The sequence below is a fragment of the Ovis canadensis genome, chromosome 1 (assembly GCF_042477335.2).
Source record: "Ovis canadensis isolate MfBH-ARS-UI-01 breed Bighorn chromosome 1, ARS-UI_OviCan_v2, whole genome shotgun sequence".
Classification (NCBI taxonomy): Eukaryota; Metazoa; Chordata; class Mammalia; order Artiodactyla; family Bovidae; genus Ovis; species Ovis canadensis.
Window position 1 is genome coordinate 177,370,743 of NC_091245.1, and position 9,726 is coordinate 177,380,468.

The 9,726-nt window shown below is 37.8% G+C and overlaps 1 pseudogene; it reads left to right on the forward strand.

Annotated features, from left to right (window-relative positions):
* Window positions 1-4,745: 4,745 nt before the first annotated feature.
* LOC138431573 (U6 spliceosomal RNA) lies at window positions 4,746-4,844 on the forward strand (annotated as a pseudogene).
* Window positions 4,845-9,726: the final 4,882 nt, after the last annotated feature.

Here is a 9,726-nt window from a genome sequence, read left to right on the forward strand (position 1 = left end):
GCACAGATGCACTGGCATAAAATCTGTCCTTAGGCCCAGAAACTGGGAATGTTGGCTATAGTTACATAATACGTCATTCCAACAAAGTGATTGAAGCTGCATGGGGTGGGCAAATTTGATCAAATGAAGCAGGCAGAGCCGGAAGAATTCAGACATTGTTGGCAACAGAGCCAGAGTTTTAAGTAGGAAAAAAAATACGTTGTGTGGAAAATTTCTGCAAGAATGTATGCCAAACTAGTAATAGTAGCCATCTCTTATGGAAATAATTATTAGAAAAATTTAAAGTGTTTATTTCTATAATTTTGATTAAAAAATATATACAGGGAAATAATACAAATAATTGGAAAGTAATTAAAAAATGCCATACCCATAATCCGTTCATCAGCTATCATTTCCCAGATCTTTACTTTTAGATCACTGGAAGAGAAATTTGAGGTTTCTTCCTTTTGACATCTCACAATGGATAGTCTATCATTTCCTTCACTAATGTTAAAGGATTCCTTTTTTCTTTTATGGAGTAAATGTCCCACAAAGCAGATTTGCCTGGCATTCATTGTGAGGCTGAATCATGCATATAAAATAAAAGACTTTTAGTTCATCTTCAATAAAACAGAATATTCTTTAAACCAATAGTGATAAGAGGAAAAATGATTTCATTAACTGAAATGTTTAGCCAAGATACTGGATGGTGCTTTTCACCTGCCACAGCAATTAAGACGTCTCTAATAAAATACCATTGAGATAAATTATAGTCCTTTACTCAGAGCTCATCAGAGAAGATCTAATTTATAGCACTGACTATAACATGTTAAAAAGTCTCTATTTGAAAGCTAATTCCATGATAAATTTTAATCATGTGGATAGAACTAGCTTCAAAGCTGTATTAATTATACATTTAAGCTCTACATGCAAACTAGTACATTACAGTACAGCCAGAACATGTAAAATATAGTCTGAACTGAATTAAAATATGCCAATTTCCTCTGCAGTTATTTGCTTTTGATATATTGTAGTTCTTTCAGACCATTCTTTATTAACATTAAATTACTGCTGTGCTTTCTTAGCCATTTTGCTCCCCTAGAAATCTGTAATAAAACTCCAGGCTCTGGTTAACTTCATTGCATGATTTTATATTTTCACAGAGTACAAAGCAGATATCCATCTAAGATAAATACCTTAATAAAAGGGGTGAAAGTTGCTGGCAAGTTTTACTTCCTTATCCCAAAGTCTGTTCACCCCGCTCACTGTAATTCCTAGTCTCACCCGTCTATTTCTCTCTCTCTGGGTTTTCGTCTCTGGCTCAGAACATAGGTCAAGTCACCAAAGCCCTGTAAGTATAGGCATGCATTCCTTGCTTCAAAAACAGACTAGAGCAGTAGCCAGTCAGCAAACTCAGTCTTTGACAAGAGGCTTGTTCCATATGTAAACTGAACATTTCATTCTATCTAGAAAGCCTTAGTACCTAGAAAATATCAAGTGAATTGAAGAGCGTGCTTAGTGTTGTCACTATTACATGTATGTAATACCTCACACAGCGAAAAATGAAAATTTGCAGATTAAAAATTTACCGTATTTCATCTTTCCTGCCCCTTAGTTTCCTAGTTTCATTCCCTGGAGGTAAATTGATCACTTTACAGGTATACAATGCATATGAGAATATACAAGTATAAAACAACAACAACAACAAAAATGTACTGTGTACTGTATTCCTCACTTTAATCTTTCAACGTATACATATATTATATATTGGAAACTGTCCAAAATAAATACAAATAAATAGCTCCATTCTTTAAAAAGTTTCATAGAATCCCATGCCATACAGGCACATAATTTACTTAACCTGTGTCCTAACATAGATATTTACGCTGCTTCCAATCTTTTTCTTATTTCAAACAACCCTATAAGGAATATCCTTGTATGTTTGTCATTTAAGACGTGACAAGCATATATGTGGATAAATTCTCAGAGTAGTACTGCAGGATCAAAGACTATATGCATTTGCAATCTTGATAAGATGTTGTTAAATAGTTTTTTATAGAGTTTATACCAAATTACATACCTAATAGTAGTGTATTAAATACCTATTTTCTCACCCTTTTCAATATAGTATGCTATCAAAATTCTTTTATCTTTGCCAAACTAACAAAGGAAAATGGCATTTCATGTAGTTTTAATTTTTAAATTAATGTTTTTTCTCGTTATGTATTAAATGAATAACTTTTCATATTTTAAGACCCATTTACATTTCCTTTGATACCAACCATTTTATCCTTTGTCCATTTCTTGTAGGAGTATTGGACTTTTTCTTATATATTTATTTATATATGCTAAGAAACATTGCCTTTGGTCTATGTCATCAGTTGCAGAGAAAATATTTCCCCCTGGCTTGTCATTTGCATTTTTTAATGGATTTTAATGACAAGATAATTTTATTTTAGTTTTATATGGTCAATTTATTCTCTATTTTAACTTAATATTTCTTAGTTTTGGATTAACCCTAGGAATGTCTTCTGAACCTTGAAACATTTTACATATACACACACACACACACCTATGTGTATACATATATAGTGTTTCCATAGTATACTTAGATTTTTCTATTTAAATATTTTAAATATTTGGAATCTGGGGATAAGAAATGAGGTAAGAGCCCCCAGATATTTTTATTTTCCAGATTACTACCCAGTTGTTCCAATGTTGTTGCTGTTCGGTCACCCAGTCGTGTCTGACTCTGCTACCCCATGGACTGCAGCACAGCAGACCTCTCTGTCCCTCACCATCTCTCGAAGTTTGCCCAAGTTCATGTCCATTGCATTGGTGATGTCATCCAGCCATCTCATCCTCTGACATGCTCTTCTCCTTCTGCCCTCAATCTTTCCCAGCCATCAGGGACTTTTCCAAAGAGTCAGCTGTTTGCATCAGATGACCAAAATACTCGAGTTTCAGCTTCAGCATCAGTCCTTCCAACAAGTATTCAGAGTTGATTTCCCTTAATTTTGACTGGTTTGATCTCCTTGCTGTCCAAGGGACTCTCAGGAGCCTTCTCCAGCACCACAGTTCAAATGCATCAGTGCTTCCATGCTCTTCCTTCTTTACAGCCCAGCCCACATAACCTTATGTGACCACTGGGAGGACCATTGCCTTGAGTATACGGATCTTTGTTGGCAGTAATGTCTCTGCTTTTTAACACACTGTCTAGGTTTGTCATAGCTTTCCTGCCAAGAACCAAACATCTTCTGATTACATGGCTACAGTCACCATCTGCAGTGATTTTAGAGCCCAAGAAGCAGAAATCCATCACTACTTCCGCCTTTCTCCCTCTAATTGCCATGAAGTAATGGGGCCAGATGCCATGATCTTAGTTTTTTCAATATTTAGTTTTAAGCTGGCTCTTTCACTCTCCTCCTTCATCCTCATGAGGAGGCTTTTCAGCTCCTCTTCGCTTTCTGCCATTAGGGTGGTATCGTCCACATATCTGAGGTTGTTGATGTTTCTGCTGTCTATATTGACTGCGACTTGTAACTCAGCCAGCCCAGCATTTCTCACGATGTGCTCAGTGTATAGATTAAACAAACAGTGACAGCAGACAGCCCTGTTGTAATCCTTTCTCAATCCCGAAACAATCAGTTGTTCCATACAGGGTTCTAACTGTTGCTTCTTAAATAATTCATCACTTACCTACTGATTTGTTATGCTATTTTGCCATACACTAATATCCAACACATATTTGGGTCTACTTAACAGACTTTCTTGTCTGTTCTATTTATCTGCATGTCTAGTCATACATTATTACATTCAGTTCAGTCGCTCAGTCATGTCCGACTCTTTGCAACCCCATGAATTGCAGCACACCAGGCCTCCCTGTCCATCACCAACTCCCAGAGTTCACTCAAACTCACATCCATTGAGTCAGTGATGCCATCCAGCCATCTCATCCTCTGTCGTCCCCTTCTCCTCCTGCCCCCAATTCCTCCCAGCATCAGAGTCTTTTCCAATGAATCAGCTCTGCATGAGGTGGCCAAAGTACTGGAGTTTCAGCTTTAGCATCATTCCGTCCAAAGAACACCCAGGGCTGATCTCCTTTAGAATGGACTGGTTGGATCTCCTTGCAGTCCAATGGACTCTCAAGAGTCGTCTCCAATACCACAGTTCATTACTGTAACTCTATTTGCTTGGTCTTCCTTGCTGAGTCCAGGCAACTCAATATTTTAAAATATGGGAGAGACTGTAACTTGTTACTTTTCTTCGACCAGAATTTTCTTGAACGTTTTTCCTATTTTCCATGTGAATCAATCTTTCCAGTTCAAAAAACCAATAAATAAGTAACACTCTACTCTAGTTATTGATATAGAATTAAGTTTATTACTTACATTAGGAAGAGCTGACATCTATATAATATTAAATCTTCGTATTAAAGAAAATGTATGTTTTCCTAATTTGTACTGATTTTGCATATTTCTTGTTTATTTTTTTTCTATTGTAAATGTGGTATTTTGTTTCATTATAACTTCCAATTAGTTATTGTCTGTACTTATAAAAGTTGTTTGCTCTTTACTATTATACTCAGCCATCTAAAAATTCTTTTGTGTATTCATGTAAGCAAGTATAAAATTTGCAAATATTACAACCTTTTTCATATATGTATATATATATATATACATATATACACACCTCATAATCCCCTCTCTAATTTTACTGGCATGTACCTTCAGAACCATGTTAAAAAATCAGTAGTGAGGGCTTATGTGGGCAACACATATGCTAAAACTGGAGCAATACCAAGAGGATTAGCATGGCCTCTGAGTAAGGATGGCACAGAAATTTGTGATACATTCTGTATTTTATCTCCTTGGGCTCGGGACACAAAAGCAAAAATAAAAAAATGGGACTATATCAACTAAACAGCTTTGCACACCAAAGGAAACTATCAAGAAAACAAAAGTCAGCCTACTGAATGAGAGAAGATATTTGCAATATCAGATATATGCAATGAGGTTGATATCTAAAAAATATAAAGAACTCATGCAACTCAATATCAAAAAAACAAACTCAATTAAAAAATGGGCAGAGGCATTGAACAGAAATTTTTGTACAGATGGCCTACAGACACCTGAAAAAATGCTCAACATCACTAACCATCAAGGAAATGCAAGTCAAAACTACAGTGAGCTACCACATCACACCTATAAAAATGGCAATTATCAAAAAGACAAGAAACAAGTGTTGGCAAGGATATGGCAAAGAGGGAATCCTTGTTTGTGGGATCATACATTGGTGGAAAACAGTATGGAGTCTCCTCAAAAAATTAAAAATAGAACTGCCATATAATCCATCAACTTCACATCTGAGTATTTACCCAAAGAAAACAAAATCACTAATTTAAAAAGATACATTCACCCTATTGTTCACTGTAGCATTAAGTAGACAAGACATGGAAACAATTTAAGTGTCCATCAATAGCTGAATGAATAAAGAAAATGTGGCATGTACACACACACACACACAAAATGAAATTACTCTCTCATTAAAAAACAATGAAATTTGCCATTTGTGACAACATGAATGGATCTAAAGAATATTATGTTGCAATAGTCCTGGGGTGGATTGCCATTTCCTTCTCCAGGGGATTCTCCCAATCCAGGGATTGAACCCGGGTCTCCCGCATTGTAGACAGACGCTTTATCGTCTGAGCCACCAGGGAAGTCCTGAAATAAGTCAGATAGAAAGACAGACACTGGATGACTTGACTTAAATGTGGAAGCTAAAACTCAAAAAAACACAAATAAAACAAAATAAAAACAGACTCAGAACAAACTCGTGGTTGCTAGAAGGTGGGAGACAAAATAAGTAAAAGAGATTAATATGCACAAACCTCCATTTATAAAATAAATAACCCATGAGGATGTAATATATATTATAAAGAATATGGTCAATAATATCTTAATTATTTTGTATAGAAACAGATGGTTACTAGATTCGTCATGATGATCATTTCATAACATATGCAAATGTCAAATCACAATGTAGTACACCTGAAACTAAAATATTACTCTACATCAACTATATTTCAATTGTTGTTGTTTAGTCACCCAGTTGTGTCCAACTCTTTGTGACCCCATGGACTGCAGCACACCAGGATTCCCTGTCCTTCACCATTTCCCAGAGCTTGCTCAAACTCATGTCCATTGAGTCGGTGATGCCATCCAACCATCTCGTCCTCTGTCACTCCCTTCTCCTCCTGCCTTCAATCTTTCCCAGCATCAGGGTCTTTTCCAGTGAGTTGGCTCTTCACATCAGGTGGCCAAAGTACTGGAGTTTCAGCCTCACCATTAGTTCCTCCAATGAATATTCAGAATTGATTTCCTTTAGGATTGAATGGTTTGATCTCCTTGCAGTCCAAGGGACTCTCAAGAGTCTTCTCCAACACCACAGTTCAAAAGCATCAGTTCTTCAGCACTCAGCTTTCTTTATGGCCCAACTCTCACATCCATACATGACTACTGGAAAAACCATAGCTTTGACTATATGGACCTATTGGCAAAGTAATGTCTCTGCTTTTTAATACACTGTCTAGGTTTGTCATAGCTTTTCTTCCAAGAAGCAAGTGTCCTTGCTTGAAATAAAAAACATGGAGCAAGTTTTTCAAGTAAAAAAATAGTGATGCTCTGGCTTTATTCTTGACATTATGGGGATCTTCTCATTGTGTTTTTATTAACACATGATACTAATGTTTAGATGGTAATTATTAGTTTAAAACGTTACCATATAGTTTCTAGTTTATTGAGTTTTTTTTCCAACCCTTGATTGGTATGATTATGTGATTTCTTTTATTTGTTTTCCTCTAGGTGAATTATATTAACAAAGCTGCTGATATTGAATTATTTTTCCATTTCTAGAATAAGCCAGTATTATGATCCCTACCACGCTCAATCAGTGTCTGAGTGATTGCAGTCCAGGGGAAGGAAGCATGGTTTGTTATGAATACCATGGGTGTTTTATAGCGTTTGGAAGCTGGAGTCTGTCATCAACTACAGTCCTCACAGCATATTCTCCTGAAGGAAATTTGAGCAATGCATTTCTACAACCATCACGTGAGTCAGTAGAGGACTGGAAGTCAGAAAACCTGAGCTCCAGAACTATCACTGCCAACCAGTTACCAGTGTTATCTTAGGCAATATACTCGCTGAGCTTCACCTTTTCCTTGCTTGATAAAGACAGACATAATAACAGCACATGCATTTAAAGTGCTTGAAAGAGATTCTAGTACATAGTGTGTAGTAAATATTAGCTGTGATTATTGTTAGTACCAAAAATCCCTTCAGGGCGGAGCCCCAGAACCTGGAAAGTAGCAAGGTGCTCAGCAGCTCAGTCGTGTCTGACTCTTTGTGACTCCATGGCCTGTAGCCCACCAGGTTTCTCTGTCCATGGGATTTTCCAGGCAGGAATACTACAGTGGGTTATCATTTCCTACTCTAGGGGATCTTCCCAATCCAGGGATCAAGTCTCCTGCATCTCCTGCATTGGCAGGGGGAATCCTTACCACTGTACAATAGCTGCCATTTATTGAGCACTTGTTACATGCCAGTCAGTGTTGACAAAGACAGAGGATGAGAAGGAAAGCAAGAAAAGGAAGAAATCCTTGCACTAGCTGATTTTACCACCTTGAGCAACCTATACTAAAGGAAGAGGCTCTCTAGCATTTAGAATTTGCTAGAACAAAAAGAAAGACTTATAAGGAAGAAGAAAAGTGAGCCTAAAAATTCCTTTCTGGATGTGTTAAGTTTACTGAGAAGGAAAGATAGAAGGGATTTAGGGTATCAGCAATAGCTTCCCAGGTGGCTCAGTGGTCAAGAATCCACCTGCCAATGCAGGAGACACAGGGTTCAATTCCTGGGTTGGAAAGATCCCCTGGAGTAGGAAACAGCAACTCATTCTTGCTTGGAAAAAGTTCATGGACAGAGGAGCCTGGTGGGCTGCACCTTAGGGTTTCAAAGAGTTGGACTGACTGGGTACACACACAATGTTCAGCATAGAGTAGGCCCTTGGCTGGAGCTTTCATTTGGCTCTCTATCATCTGGGTCCCCCTGGTGGCAGGAAAAGTGAAGGAAAATGAACAATATCAACAGATACAGAGCAAGAATTCAGCACATGCAAGCAGGGCTTCCAAGCTGCATCTTCCACTTATCAAATCTGAACAAAATCCTTAACTTTCTGGTCCTCATCCTTGAAAGGGATTGCTCTGAGGAATAAATGAGATAATAATACATAATTTATGCAAAACACTTGACATAGAAGTTGTTTAATAAGTATGGCTATTATTATTAAAGCATATCTCATATGTTTTATAATGGCCTAAGTTTTACATATAAAACTACTCTCAAATATGATGTTAATTTGGGAATTCCTTGGAAATCCAGTGGTTAGGACTTCACTCTTTCCCCAGCAGGGAGCACAGGTTCAATCACTGATCGGGGAATGAGGACCCCACATGCCACATGGTGGTTCCAAAAATTAAAATATATGTTAATCTTTAACAAATATTGACTGCCACCAAGAATATTTTTCATGAATTTTAATCTTAGAACGTTCAGGAAAAACCACATTAGCTACAATGATTTTCAATAATCACATTGATGTTCTAATTGCAGTTTTGACCTTGCACTGAAAAAAATTTAAAGGAACTTTCTTTTATTTCTTTTTAAGTAAACTCATCTCTAACGGACAAAATACCCGAAAGGATCCTTTTAAAATAAACACTATACAAAAGCTACTCACTATCCAACTCCTAAGTTACATGTGTTCAGTTCAGTTCAGTTGCTCAGTCATGTACAACTCTTTGCGACCCCATGAATTGCAGCATTCCAGGCCTCCCTGTCCGTCACCAACTCCCGGAGTTCACTCAAACTCACATCCATCGAGTCAGTGATGCCATCCAGCCATCTCATCCTCTGTTGTCCCCTTCTCCTCCTGCCCCCAATCCCTCCCACCATCAGAGTCTTTTCCAATGAGTCAACTCTTCGCATGAGGTGGCCAAAGTACTGGAGTTTCAGCTTTAGCATCATTCCTTCCAAAGAATACCCAGGACTGACCTCCTTTAGAATGGACTGGTTGGATCTCCTTGCAGTCCAAGGGACTCTCAAGAGTTCTCCAGCACCACAGTTCAAACGCATCAATTCTTTTGCACTCAGCTTTCTTCACGGTCCAACTCTCACATCCATACATGACCACAGGAAAAACCATAGCCTTGAACAGTTAAAAACATGAGAATCCTGGAATGTGAAGTCAGGTGGGTCTTAGGAAGCATCACTACGAACAAAGCTAGTGGAGGTGATGGAATTCCTGTTGAGCTGTTTCAAATCCTAAAAAATGATGCGGTGAAAGTGCTGCACTCGATATGTCAGCAAATCTGGAAAACTCAGCAGTGGCCACAGGACTGGAAAAGGTCAGTTTTCATTCCAATCCCAAAGAAAGGCTATGCCAAAGAATGCTCAAACTACTGCACAATTGCAGTCATCTCAAACGCTAGTAAAGTAATGCTCAAAATTCTCCAAGCTAGGCTTCAACAATACATGAACTGTGAACTTCCACATGTTCAAGTTGGTTTTAGAAAAGGCAGGGGAACCAGAGATCAAATTGCCAACATCTGCTGGATCATCAAAAAAGCAAGAGAGTTCCAGAAAAACTCTGCCTTTTGACTATGCCAAAGCCTTTGACTGTGTGGATCAC